The sequence below is a fragment of the Mixophyes fleayi genome, chromosome 2, assembly GCF_038048845.1.
Source record: "Mixophyes fleayi isolate aMixFle1 chromosome 2, aMixFle1.hap1, whole genome shotgun sequence".
NCBI classification, from domain to species: Eukaryota; Metazoa; Chordata; class Amphibia; order Anura; family Limnodynastidae; genus Mixophyes; species Mixophyes fleayi.
The window spans coordinates 7,558,426-7,573,552 of NC_134403.1; the positions used below are offsets into that span (position 1 = coordinate 7,558,426).

Consider the following 15,127-nt stretch of genomic DNA (forward strand, 5'->3'; position numbering starts at 1 on the left):
ACTACAAGTTAGCATTATAAAGGCATACTTTCTTGTATATTATATTTGAAAACTACAGTGTAAAATGAACCTTAATCTACCAACCTTTTTTTTATCTATTTTATTGTACATTGAATGTAATCTAATCTATGTGATTTTAATGGGAAAAAAATATTACAAATATAGTTCTATGAAAATACTATGATCCAAGACTGTTATAAAGTGATAGAATATATCTAATAGATGTCCAGTAGTAACAATTTATCATCTGCCTTTTTTATTTTATAAGTACAAAAAATATATATTTACCTTGATTTATATAGCACCAACATATTATGCAGCGCTGTACAGAGAATGTTTAAGCATTCACATCAGTCCCTGTAACAGTGGAGCTTACAGTCTAAATCGTCTAACACATACACACTAACATTAACCTACCGATATGTTGTTTTCTACGACTGACAGTAAGCCCATGGAATCATGGGGAGAAGACACAACCCCACACGATAGTGCCCTGGTTGGTTTTGACCCACAGTAATGCTAACCACTGTGCAACACTATATATAATGCTATCTATGAGGGAACAGTGTCTACCGAGGCTGAAGAGTCTACCGAGTTCCCCTGTACGTGGGTAAATACTTACACCCAGGCAGATATCCAACTTAACCAATGGTAGCTTTTATAAACGGAACAACCACCACAAAACCAACATATGTACAGGAGTAATAATTACAGGTATGGACACGACAGTACATACAGTACGATACCGGTCCTATTATAGCCACATTGGGAAATCCGACTATAGGCTTACACTTTGTTACCAGCTCCTTCTACACTCCTCAGCACAAGCCCCAAGATTGCGAAGCACCAGTGACTCCCAGCAAGGCAGCGGTCCTGCTTCACTGTCACCTCACTGTTAGATTCACAAGACCTGGGGTAACTTATCCGAAGGAAGAGGAACAAGAGTCCTCGCAGTCCTCCCGATCTCCGTCCTCCGTCAGGTGACAGGATCCATTATCTCCTACACCAGCCTGATCGTTCTATATCCCATTAAACTCCATACTGCTCCTTCTTGCTCCTTCAATGTAAATAGCAGGGGAGAATATTTACAATCTATAATGTAATGGTGGCTATTCCCTCCATTGTGCATTAAACATAACACTTGCCAGACTAGACTCGGAACAGAGGAGAGGACACTACCCCTAGCTAGATCTCCTGTGGTTTAGGTAAACAGAGATAGCTCCAGTCAAACATTAGTCTGGTCTATCTGATAATATAATTATTGGTGTATTGATGTACCAACCCTCGCCAAGCCTACACCTAGATGGATCAGCATTATCACGCTGGGCCCCGTGTCTTATACCTGGGCACACGGTCCCACACTCAGTACTGCCAGTAAGCGTTCACACCCTCGACCTGCCAGAACGTTTCTCACCCTGGATTACACCCAACTGCAACAACCATGTACTTGTGATTTTGTACCACTCACCACCAGTGATGTGGCCTGTGCCTGCTTTGGATATCTGCAGAGGCCTGGGCCGCAGCTTGTGTACGTTCCTCTACAGCTCTACCCGGCTCGCCTGCCCAGGACTGGGTGATCCCACTACTGCCACCAGATGTGAGGAAACGGTGTCCACCAAGGCTGAACAGCCTATCGAGTTTCCCTGTATGTGGATTAATACTTACACCAACGAAAATATCCAACTTAACCAATGTGTCAGGATTCCAAACATAAAAACCACTGAAAAAATGTAAGTGGAATGAAGTGGTTTTTACTTAACACAGGTTACACAGGTAAGTGATGCAATAAATAGTAAGGCATGAAAAAGTCAGCAGAGTACGGCCGTGTATAGCAAGGAGATGACACACAGGGTGCAATAGTCTGATGACATACAAAGGAGATACTGGAGACAGGATGCGATGGTCTGCGAGGTGTTACCACTAGACAGTGGAGATGACACACAGGATGCAATAGTCTGATGACATACAAAGGAGATACTGGAGACAGGATGCGATGGTCTGCAAGGTGTTACCACTAGACAGTGGAGATGACACACAGGATGCAATAGTCTGATGACTAATACAAAGGAGATAATAAAAACAGGTTTACAATGGTCTGTGAAGCGTTACCACTAGACAGTGAAGATGATACACAAGGTGCAATAGCCTGCAGACCGATACACATGAGATAATGGAGACAGAATGCGATGGTCTGCAAGGCGTTTCCACTAGACAGTGGAGATGAAACACGGGGTGCAATAGTCTGTGGACTGATGCACAGGGGATACTGGAGACAGAATGCAATGGTCTGCGAGGCGTTACCACTAGACAGTGGAGATGACACATGAGGTCCAATAGTCTGCATACCGATGCACAGGAGATACTGGAGACAGGATGTGGACTGTGATGCTGTCATAACAAAGCCGAGTCAGGGGTCACAGGAAGAGATTCCAAAATGGAGGCACAAGTAGAGGTTAAAAACAGGAAGTTAAACAAGGATAATTCACAGTAGAAAAAGCAGAGGTCAAGGCAACAGATGAACTAGTAAGGAGCACCGGGGTAAGGCAGTCTTATGGGCCAGGAACGGGTGCTAAGCATCCCGCAGTGATGAGCTTAGCTCTGGCAAGTACCACAGTGGCCCCTTTGGTGGAACAGTGGTACTGCAGGCAGGATACATGACAAGGCAAAAGTAAAACACAGCTCTTGGTAGACAGAAGCTGCAGGAGGCAGATCGTGACACTTTTATTAACGGATCAACAACAGGCACAAAACCAACATATATACAGGAGTAATAGTTACAGTTATATACAATGGACACAAGTGTACTACATACAATTCTATACCAGTCCTATTATGGCCATCTTGGGAAATCCACCAGCTAGATCTTTGTTAATACCCTTTGAACACTAAACTGCTCTTTCTTAGACTAGAAGCACGCTATAGCAAAATTCTAACGATTAGCGATTTACCAACAGGTCAAAAAAATAACCCGATCAGCATGCAGATTCATGTGTAAATACTATACCTGATTACCTTCAGATCTATGCTCTTCATCTGCCATAACCATCAGCTGAAAGTGACAGCTGCCCACACAGCATATAATATGCAAACAGTGATTGTCCAGCAGATGACGGATATCCCTATTGAGTATGATTAAACTGTATGTCACAATAGATAAGGTCCCAAAATAGCTAAGTATGCAATTTGTCAGATTGTAAGGTAACTGCACAACCTCAAAGAGGCTTGTGTATTCCTATATCATACTACGGCAACTATAACATACCAACTGACTGTGGATGGTATGTCCTTGTAAACTCATACATGTTTAAATACACGTGCTAAAACGGTGGCTATTATAATGCAACTTGTGTTTAGTTGCACAGAAAATGTTTTAATAACGATGATTTAAAAGTACAGAACAATCAAAACCGTTAAAACACGCACATCATTTTCCAGAAAGGAAAGAAAAGTCATAGGGCCTGATTCATTAAGGATAGTAAAGCAAAAAATGGAGTAACTTTGCACCTTGGCAAAACCATGTTGCATTGGAGGGGGAGGTAAATTTAAAATGTGGGGACAGATTTATAGTTGGGGCAGGGCATGTCCTAGAGTAACTTTAAATTTCAGTGTAAAATAAACGTATCAAATATTTGTGTGCTAGATGAAAAAACAGCCAGTATTTTCCTTACGTGCAAAATAATAAACTAATTTGCTCCCCTTGCATTGTAGCATGGTTTTGTCCAGGAAGAAATTCACTCCTTTTTTGCTTTGCTCTCCTTAATGACTCAGGGCCTGAGTCATTAAGGAATGTAAGGCAAAAAAATGGTGTGTTCTCCGGGACAAACCATGTTACAATACAAGGAGTGCAAATTAGTTTATTATTTTGCACATACTATACAATACTGGCTGTTTTTCCATCTAGCACACAAATACTTGATAGCTTTACTTTTACACTGAAATGTAAAGATGATCTAGGATCTAATCTGTCCCCACATTTTAAATTTACCTCCCCCTCAATTGCAACATGGTTTTACCCAGGTACAAAGTTAGTCCTTTTTTATGCTTTGCTCTCCTTAATGATTCAGGCCCAGTCTGTGCATCTACTCATTAGCAGCAAGTCGTCATGTAAGTTCAAACAGACCGCCGTATGGTATCAATAGATATGTGTGGTCAGACGGGTAATTGGCATTAAAGCATTACTTATAACCTAGTGGGCAAAGCCTCAGTGTGATTAAATAGACTATGTCAAATCAGAGACTGCCGTACAATTATATTCTCAGTGTCAGATTTTTAATACATTCCTTGTCTAACAGCGCTTTGTTATCTATTTACTTAACACACACCCATACAAATTGTCAGTACCACAACGTATATATAAATTCTTTAAAACTAATATGTAACCATCTTTCTGCTCACCATTGAGAGGAACATTGTTATCCTAAAACCCCTGCACAAGGAAGTAGTGATCACCAGGAGGAAGATATTGCTGCTGATATTGTCCTCATTATCACTGCTGCCGAATGTGCAATTATAGCCCTGTGTCCCCTGCACATGTTTGGCAGTGACTGGTGATGTTAAACATCCTAAATTGTCGTTCCAATTCTGCAGAGAACATACACAGTGCAGAACTGGAACGACATTGTTCCATCGCTGAACGACATTTTCAGTTCAGTTTGAAAATCTCAATCAACAATATATTGTGCTTTAATGATCATTCATTACTGTGTTTTCAGCTGATTATCGGGCCAATCAGACAATAAACGACTGATTGACCCGATAATCAGCTGAAAACACAGTAGTGTGTACCCAGCCTTATACGCACATAATAACCTCAAGCATTAGGGGTATGTTTGGCTTTCTTCTGTTTTAGGCATAGGAATACAATACACATTTCCTAATTTAGGTGATTAAATCAGGCACAGAGAGCCACCCAGTCTAATGTGTGAATACACTACTAAACCTTATCTAGTTTGCCTACAGATGTCGCTAAAATTACAATCTTACAGTCTTTCACTGTTAGTCTGTAACGTGTGGTTAAATAGTAATGTAAATAACAGGACATAATACACACAACCTATATAAATGGTGACAGAATAATGTAATGCTGGCTATTCTCTCCATTGCGCTTTAAACATAACACTTGTGGGTCTAGATGTGGAACAGAGGAGAGGACACTACCCCTAGCTAGATCTCCTGTGATTTAGGTACACAAAGACAGCTTCCGTTAAACAATAGTCTGGTCTATCTGGTAATATAATTATTGATGAATTGTTTCTACCGATCTAGAATACACATGGGGGCATATTTATTATTAAAGACATTTTCAACACGATCCATTTCAATCTTTATCGCAAAGATAAGGACTAAAATATCGTAACTATTTATTAAAAATCTGTACTAGGAACAGTAGTCACAAAAAACTGCTGTTCCTGCGAAGACCCCTCTCCTATGTCCTCTATGGTCACTATCGGGAAGTGACCACCTATTGATAGTGACCGGAGGGGAGAGCAGTAAGATGGATCCGCAGATCCCTCTACCTCAATACTCTCCCCATAGGCTTCAATGGCTGACTCCAGCTTCAGCCATCAGGCACAAGTTCTGGAAACTTTTGATTTTTGGAAATCTGAATCATAAATAAGCACAAAGACTTTCTTATTTGGCATAAGCAAACAATAGAAAGCCCTAGGGCTGACATGAACACCTAACCTACAGTGCAATAGATAACATAACACAATCTAGATATTACCAATATTAAGGCTGATATTCACAAGCAGCATGGGGTGAGGAGAGACATGGGGGAATGAAACACACAAACTGAATACACAGTACTAATGTGTGCTAGGGCTGGCACTCTGGGGGGACATGGGGACAAAAAGTACATATTCAACCGTGTTGTTGCGCTAACCACTGTTCAATCCTATATATATTTGTAAGCCCTGTGCCCCCCAATTCTTGAATATTCTAATACAGAAACATTCCAAAACTTGCAGCCAGCATGAGACTAACACACAATGCAGATAAGCCACAATCCCAGACATGACTTACAGAGTCTCTCCTGCGCAGTCAGCAGCCTCCTTGATCCCTGTCTTTATGAGATGCTGAAAGATACTGACAAAGAGTCAGCAAGTTTGCAGCTGCGTTTTGTAGAGGTGTTTCGGAGAAGCTTCCTCTTCTCAAGCTTTCAGTTTTGAAATCATTTGTAACCAGCGTGAAAACTGCCCAAAGCAAATCTAAACTGACAGCACTTAGTTCACGTTGAGCGGAGAAAAATATGTGAAGGAAATTGAACCATTTTACAAAGTGCTAGACTCTGGGGTACCCAATATCTCCTATTATTTTGGGGATCACAGCTCTTGTTGGTGATGATACCACCTGTCCAAGCTGTCTGCAGTGACGCTGCTCCATAATCCTTACTTGTACCTGTAAAGACATTTGCCACCTTTATTATAATTTAGAGATGGGCGGGCTCGATTTCCTTAAAACCGAACCCACCCGAACTTTGGGGTTCCGAGTACCGAGCAGAGTCCGCTCAGTACTCTCGCGCTGATTCGGATTCCAAAACAAGGCAAAACGTCATTGTGACGTTGTCGGATCTCGCGAGTTTTTGATTCAATAAATACCCGCCTCCACAGCAACCTAGCGCCATTTGAGAGAGGGACAGAGAAGGGTTAGGTCAGAGGCAGGCAAAGTGATTGAATAGAAGTAGGAGGGTGGTAATCCTAATACACCAGTGTATTTTTCTGAATTTGCACTACAAAGTCTAGGGTCTGATATACACCCAAAGAGAAGAGGTGCTTTGGTCATATTTATTAATCTACAAGTCCTTGCAGGCTTTTTTCTGAATTTGCACTACAAAGTGTAGGGACTAATATACACCCAAAGACTAGTGCTCAATTGCTAAGAGTCATTGATGAAGAGGAAGACAAGCAGGCTTGTCTGTAGAATTTGCAGGCAAATTCTACTGCATTATATAGATAACACCCAAAGAGAAGAGCTCCGTTGTTCCATTGCTAATTGTAATTGCTGAAATAGAAATTATAGGCCTGCCTGGCTTGGTCTAAATCTGCAGTTACATTTTATTGTACCATAGCTCACTCAGAAACAGGAGGGGTGGCATTGTTCTTGTCACTCTCCAGTCTCAGTCATGATGATACTAATCCTTCTACCACATGTACTAAAGTCTATGTTCAAGTGCACAGTGGTTTTAAGTCAGGGAAACAAAAATGTAAATAAAAATCTTGTACCTTTTTAAAGAAAAAAACCTCTCTAAAAAGGTGAAAGTTTACTATAGAAAAATGTAAAATTGCCAACAAGCCATTCTACCCAAAATATTACCAGGCATACCAGCATCAGGTAGCTCCCTTCTCTTAGCTAGATTTCAGCTCCTGCTGCAATCTACACTGTCATCATAATCACCCTCATCATTGTGTACATCTTCCTCAAACAAAAGTAATTCATCCCCGCTGGAATCCACCATTATAGAAGTCTGTGTACTTTGATGTAATTGCTGATAATGACCTTCCTCATGGAATTTGTAGTTCATTTTATGGCAGAGCTGTCACGATTTTTGGGCAATTCTTTTAGAGCAGAACAAATATCCAAATGTTGTGCTGACTAATCTGTATCACCACTGGGTGTCTTGGGAAAGCTACATTTTCTCCGAGAAGCAGTTGCCAGAGAAACTGAAGAAGTAGACGTCATTACAAGATGTTGATAGCTCTTGGATCCTGGCGAAGCGAATTAAGTACTTAATCTACAATTACAATATAGTTAGCAGATTTACTTAGTTTTAGTTCATCTGTAAAAGTTCTCTAGCTGCTTCTCAAAAAGTATAATTAAGGCAATCACTTGACTCAAGCTAACCATGTCTGCACTCTCTTCACAGGTGACTACTTCGCTGGACTAAAGTACATTCCCCTCAAATGCTAGTATTCTAGCAGTTGCTGCATTCTCCTACATGCTGTTGCAGAATCCCGAAAATTACCCTAACTTTTTCGGGACACAAACAGCATCTCCTGCATGTCATTGTCATTTTTTAAAAGTTCTGTAACACCAAGCTGATTGTGTGAGCAAAACAAGAAATGTGATGGAATATCCCCCCCCCCCCCCCCCCCCCGCTGCAATGCTCTAACAATATTGGTGTCGTTATCAGAAATCACATATCCCCTGGGGAGTCCAAGCAGGATTAGCTATGTTGCAATGACATCTCTTACTTTTTGTAACAGATTGTCAGCTGTGTGCCTCTTAGTGAAGCTGCTGATACACAGAGTAGCCTACTTCAAAAAAATGTGATGTACCTGGGTACATGGTGCTGCAATCTCCTACCTGCTGTTGGAGAATGGCAGTAATGTCCAGAAATTTTTCCAGCCACAGACAGCATCACCTGCACGTCCCCGTCATCATCCTCATCAGCAGCAGCTAATTATATCCATTGTATATATATATATATATATATATATATATATATATATATATATATATATGTATAGGGGAAGAAGGGGTCAATATGGATTAGGAAGAAATCCCAGTCCCATTAGTCAGACACAAAATGAAAAATATTTAAGAAATCAGAGATTCCTCTCCCCAAGAAAGCCTGTCTTTTCACATCGGAATAGATATCAGATTCTGAATGAACAGGAATTTTTTTTAGGAAAATCAGTCTAATACATAAGAAAAAATGTTACAAGGGGAAAAGGGGAAAAAGAGGGGGTACTAAGTGTAAAAATAAGAATGAACCTTCTAAAATAGAAAAGAGTAAAAGTAATAAGAGCAAAAAGTCTGAAACTCCAAAGATTGATAACAATGTGAAGATATACAATTTAAGCACGTATTCCCTAACAAAAGAGGAAGAAAGTATTTTAAAAATAGGACTGAAGTTCACCCCCAATAATAGGCCAGATAAATTTAACATTTTTGTTGATCTTCAAAAATTTATACGAAAATCATCTTTAAAGAAATTTTTTGCCAAGAAAGGAGACTGTCACGGGCACTAGGAGTCTTTGCCCAGGATATCACCAGATGATGTTCTTACCAGAGTAATATAGTTGGTACTATGGTCCTCTGGTAGCGGGGTGACAACGGAACAGGAGAATCAGCAGATGGTGAGAGAATGCTCAAGGAAAGTCTATGACTAGCAGCAACTGGTAATGACTTAGATGTATGAACACGAGGATCCAGATGGACAAGGAAACGTGAGGAGAGTCAGTGGTCTGCGTATAGCAAGTTGTACCACTGCTATAGTGAGGAGGAATGTCCAGGAGTAGCGAGGAGGTAGTGACAGTCAGCGGTCTGCGTATAGCAAGTTGTACCACTGTCTATAGTGAAGGAATGGAATCCAGGTGAAGGTAGGTAACGGGGAAGTCAGTGGTCTGCGTGTAGCAAGTTGTACCACTGCTATGTGAGAGGATACTTGAAACTGGTGTCACAGGGAACAGGAGTCAGTGGTCTGCGTCAGCAAGTTGTACCACTGCTATATATATGTGAGGAGGGGCACGAGGAGATGAATGTAAAGCAGAGGATACACGGGGCACACAGAACTTGATCCCACGATGATATCCACAATACAACAATAACTGACCAGCGCTGCTTGAAGTATACAAAGTCTCAATAGCAATCCAGGCAATAGAAAACAAAGTCAATGGTAACAATAGCTTCAGTGGATAGGAGGCTCCGGAGAAGAACACAATTCAGTCCAGATGGATATGCAATACAAAAGCAAAGTCAATGGAAAGTATGCATACCGCGGTTCAGGAGAGCAGGCTGTCAGAGCGACGTGCAGGGATACCTGAAGGCTGAAGGCCGGCAGGAGGAGAGACCCCTGGAGGGTGGAAGCGGTAATCAGGTTGGTGCAGCGCACGGCAGGTAATCCAGAATCAAAGAAGCAATACTCAGGAAGCAGTAGTAAGTGAAACTGGAAACATGATGAACACGGGAGAGTTGAGGCGGTCTGGTATCCAGTAGTAGTGGTAACGGCGGCAGCGGAGAGCTGACACGATAAACACAGGAGAGTTGAGACAATCAGGAACTCTGAAGTAGTAACGGAGGCAGCGGATAGGAATCAGCTGAGTGCAGGCACGATGAACACAGGAGAGTGAAGTGAGCAGGAACTCTGTAGAAGTAACGGAGGCAGCGGATAGGAATCAGCTGAGTGCAGGCACGATGAACACAGGAGAGTTGAAGTGGTCTGGAAACCACAATAGCAGCAAACAGGAATCATCAGAAGCTGAATACACGAGGAACACAGGAACACCTTCAGAGGCTCATGGGGAATGAGACTCCAAGATCAGACAACCAGGTAATGATCACAGGTGGTTTAAATAGGGAGGGTTGCCTGATCATCCAATCAATTAAAAGCAACAGGTATAGAAGGCCTGATAAGGGCTGCACATGCGCAGACCCTCAGGATGGCGGACGGCCACGGTTCCTGAACACACGGGAAATGGCACTCACAGTCCGGTGAGTGACAGAGACAAGGAGGTATGGGAAGAGGGGGTGAATAAATTTAAAAAGAAATCTACCTTCAATCCCACTTTTTGTAAGGGACCGATGATAGAAACTTTTGAAAGATTGGTCAATATGGATCTACAGAATTTAAAATTAAAAAAAGTATCCTAGGGTTCCAAATATGAAAAAGAAAGAAAGAGAAGCATTAAAGAATCTTATTTCTAATAGGGACCTAGTAGTAAAGCCAGTGGACAAGGGGGGCAGTGTAGTTATACAGGAGAAGATTAAGTATGATGAAGAAATTCAAAAACAGCTTAATGACAGTAAGACCTATAAGTCATTAAAAGGAAATCCAACTGATAATATTACGATTAGATTAAGGGCATTTTTGGATAAATAGCATGAGAACAAGGTGTTGTCCGAGGGAACTCTGGATTTCATTTGGATCAAAAATCCATCTATCCCGGTCCTGTACACGTTCCCCAAGATCCATAAATATCCTATATGCCCACCGGGTAGACCAATAGTAGCAGGCACCAATTCCATTACATCAAATTTGTCCCAGGTTCTTGATTATCATCTTCAATTTTTTATGAAGTCTATCCGGTCTTATTTGAAAGACATGTTAGACATCTTGAATAAGTTGAATAACATCACGTGGCAAGAATCGTATATTTTAGTAACTGCGGATGTAAGTTCGTTATATACGATCATTGAACATACAAAAGGATTGGAGGCAGTAAATTATTTTCTTAATCGTTCTCAGATGAGTAGGAATGAACAGGATTTTGTGAAAGAAGGGATTGAATTCATTCTTAGAAATAACTTTTTCTGGTATGATGGGAGTTTCTACTTGCAATTGAGAGGGACGGCCATGGGAACCAGATTCGCCCCCAGCTTTGCGAATATGTTTATGGGGTGGGGGGAGGAAACCCACATTTGGAATGACCCACACCTGGTGGCGAATCTGGTTTCCTGGCATCGTTTCATTGACGATATTTTATTTGTCTGGAAGGGTGGAGAGGCCTCCCTTGTAGACTTCTGCCAAAAGTTGAATGAGAACTCCCTCAATATCAAATTGACCTTTGAAATAAGTAAAAAAAAGGTGAACTTCCTGGATCTAAATATCTATATCCAGGAAGGACAATTGCTGACTAAAAATTATAATAAACCAACGGATTCCAATTCATTCATTCCCATCAATAGTGGCCATTACCACAAATGGCTTAATAATATCCCAATGGGGCAATTCTAAAGACTCAGACGCAATTGCACTGAGTTGGGAGTTTTCAAAACACAGGCACAAGCTTTAAAGTGTCAGTTTTTGGAAAAGGGGTATAAAGGAGATACGTTGGACACTACTATTGAGCAAGTACAGTGCATGGAGCGAGAAAATCTCCTTATCCGTAGAGATAGAGAATTGGGCAAAAGACCAGATGAAAAAATGGAGGATAAGGGATTTAATACAATGGTACCTTTTATAACACAGTATAATACCAATTATAGAGAGGTAGAGAAAATTATCAACAGACATTGGTCTATATTACGGGGTGATGTGGATTTGAAAGAACATATAAAGGAAAAACCCTGCTTTATCTTTAGGAGAGTCCCTTGTTTGAAGAATATGTTGGTCAGAAGTGTTACTACCAAACCGGCTGAGACTGTAAAGAATGTGAAAGGTTTTTTTTAGATGTGGAACCTGTTTGGTTTGCAGGAATACCAAATGTCACTCTGCCAAAATTATGGAAGTCTAATCCCATTCAAACGGATATTTACACAGAATTGAAGAAATGATAACTTGTAATACTAAGAACTGAGTTTAGGAATGCACCTGCGGGATCCAATATATAGGGAGAACGGGGAGAAAGTTAAAAGAGAGATAGGGAGAGCATGTAAGAAACATCAGGAAGGGATATGAGCAACACTCCCTGTCCGCCCACTTTAAAGAAGTACATGGATGTAATGCAAATGCCATAAAATTCTTTTGTGGAATCAAAAAAATTATGGGTGATTGGAGAAAGAAAGATTCAAAAATAGAATTGGCCAAGTGTGAAATGAAAATGATTTATTCCATGGGGACCTTAACCCCGAAAGGTCTGAATAAGGACTTTGAAGTCAAATGGTTTTTAGAGGAATGAAGAAGGAAAGGGTTAAGCAAATTAAAACATCTAAGGATGTGATTCAGGTTATGAGTGGTTTTTTTTTAATGTTTCAATGTTTGATGTTTATATCGATTTTTGTGGGTTTTTCGAGTGATCAATATTATACTTGAGAAGTGGCATATAAAGGAGTCTGAAGCTTCATGACATGGAGTTATGCTTGTTAGGCTCATATGTGGAATTATTTTAATTCATTTCATTTGTTTTATTTTTGATGTATATAAGAGCCGTTTAGTAGATTATGGGTATTCTCATATCACCATTTGATTGGGTTATGTTATGTGAAAAACGGCTATTATATAGGAAGTCAATTAAGAGGACACTATTTAAGATCGGGAAAATGTTCGCCTACTATGCCTTGATAAAGATTTGATATTCGAAACGCGTTGGAAAGGAGTAGGTGACGTCAGAAGTACGTGCAGGGGAACTCCCTTTCACCCAGCAACAGCGGGATCCGTGAGTGATTAAGCCAGCGGTCCGGATTCGGACATTAACATCTCCTTACGTGCCCGTTATTTTCTGAGTGGGGGTAAAAGTCCACCTTCACCTGATGGTCGTGTGTTTTATGTCATCTGTTTTTATGTTTTATCGGGACGTGTGCCCATGGTTGAAATAAATGTACCAACGATTTTACACATGAGGAACTCCCCTTTTTTTCTATATCGGAGTAAATATTGACTTCAGTAAAGGGGGAGAAATTATCCACTGGATCCAGCCATCCGTTTTTTGTGTAAGTGCACATTTAAAAAGACATCAAATACTTATCACGGGGTGCTGCATGGTACATGTTAGATTTCACCGGTGAATAGAGAGACCATAACGAGTTTAACCACTTTGATGTCTGATATAAATCATTCTAAGACATATTGTTTGGATGTTTTTTTCTTTTTATGATCAACAGATAGATGTGGGAATCAAGAAGATTAGATCTAAGGTGAAAACCATCATCAAGATTGACTTTTATTGACTTTTATTGACTTTCATTGAACTGTTCATTCGGGACTTTTACCAACTTCTTGTTTTTTATTAGATGATATCAATAGCGCCATCTTATTCCTTTTCAATTATATATTTTGCTCAATCTTGGAGCACAAAAAGGGGGTTTGTGCTTAAAGGATAAAGAGGCTGCATTTGGCTTTGTGCGCAGGGGTTTCCATAATATTTGATTTAGCTAATTATATAGCGCCTGAACGGAGCAGATGAGAAGTAAGCAGAAACCATTATAAGTTATGTTAGTTATGTAGATAGTTATAAGATATAGTTATAAGTTATGTTAGCTCACATCAGTCCCTACCCCATTTAACTTTGCCTTGCAGGTGTTTTTTAATTTAACAAGGAAAATTGTGTTTTTTTTACATTTCGGTTTCCCTCACTTTAAAAACACTATGCACCTGTCACGAGCCGCGGCGGTACTCACAGCCGCCGCGGCTCGCTTCTCATGCGCCCCAGCGTCCCGGCCTTTACCTTGACGACCGGGACGTCATTTCCTCTTCCTGTCCGGCCGTTACCAGGGCAACGGCCAGACGCTAGTACACTAGCGCTGCGTCCCGGCGGTGCTGGTAGCCGGGCGCATGCGCATAGCAGGCAGCCTGTGGGCTGATTAGGCTTATTAACAGGCATTAGCCTGCAACTGTGTAGGTCAGGGGCAAGCCCTGATTGGCCCTGCTGGATACTAGTAAATTAGCCTGCAGGAGTGTGTTCAACTGCTGATTGGTCTGTGCCTGTACTTAAGGCAATGAGGTCTGCTGCCTCATTGCCGGTTATAGCTTCTGTGCTCCAGTCTGCTGACCTGCTTGTTCCAGTCCCTGTATCCTGTTTCTACGTTTGACTTCCCGTGTATGACCCTTGGCTTCGTATTGGACTTCGCTTGTGTTTCCTGTGACCCTGATCCTTGGCTTGTTTACCCGTTCTGCTACTTTGCCTGTGACCTCTGACCTCAGCTTGTTCATCATTACTGTTACCTGCTGCCGGCCTTTGACTCTGCGTGGACCTGACTCTTCTTGCCTGGGTTCTCCCCAGCCGGTACACACTTCACGACCCTCTGTCAGTCTGCGGCCCAGTCTGTCCCCACCATCAGGGGCTCCAGTGAACACCTGACTGGCAGAGTAGACTCCGGGTTGTGTTGTGCCGGCTGGAGGGGTTCCTAACAGCACCTCAGTCTTTAAAATAAGCTTTAGCAGATGATGTACAGGCATTCCTATCATCGGGACTGGTGCCAGCAGCTGCTTGGTGCTCCTGGTCTGCTCTCGACTGATGTGAATCCATATCGATGGCACAGTACAATGTCACTACACTTTAAAGAACACTGCCAGGCCTATCAATAATGCTATGGCACAATACAATGTAAGTGGAGACTTTGAAAAATAAATTCAAGGCTGATTACTTCTGTTGAAGCACTGAACACTAACAACTATTTGGGGGTGAGCTATGGCACAGTCTTTGGGGCAAATGTATATAAAAATCATATTGTGACCTGTGAGGTGCTAAAACTTGACTGGAAATGACTGGAAATTAGTGTTATTGTGGTTAATAATAATGTAGGTACA

The 15,127-nt window shown here is 41.3% G+C and overlaps 1 protein-coding gene across 1 annotated transcript in view; it reads right to left on the bottom strand.

The window, feature by feature from the left end:
- LOC142140650 (T-cell ecto-ADP-ribosyltransferase 1-like) overlaps positions 1-6,148 on the bottom strand; it is a 49,984-nt gene extending 43,836 nt beyond the window's left edge. The window contains exon 1 of the mRNA XM_075198390.1: positions 6,025-6,148. The gene's annotated coding sequence lies outside the window, so the exon portion shown is untranslated. The remainder of the gene's footprint in view (positions 1-6,024) is intronic.
- Between the last annotated feature and the right edge of the window lie 8,979 nt (positions 6,149-15,127).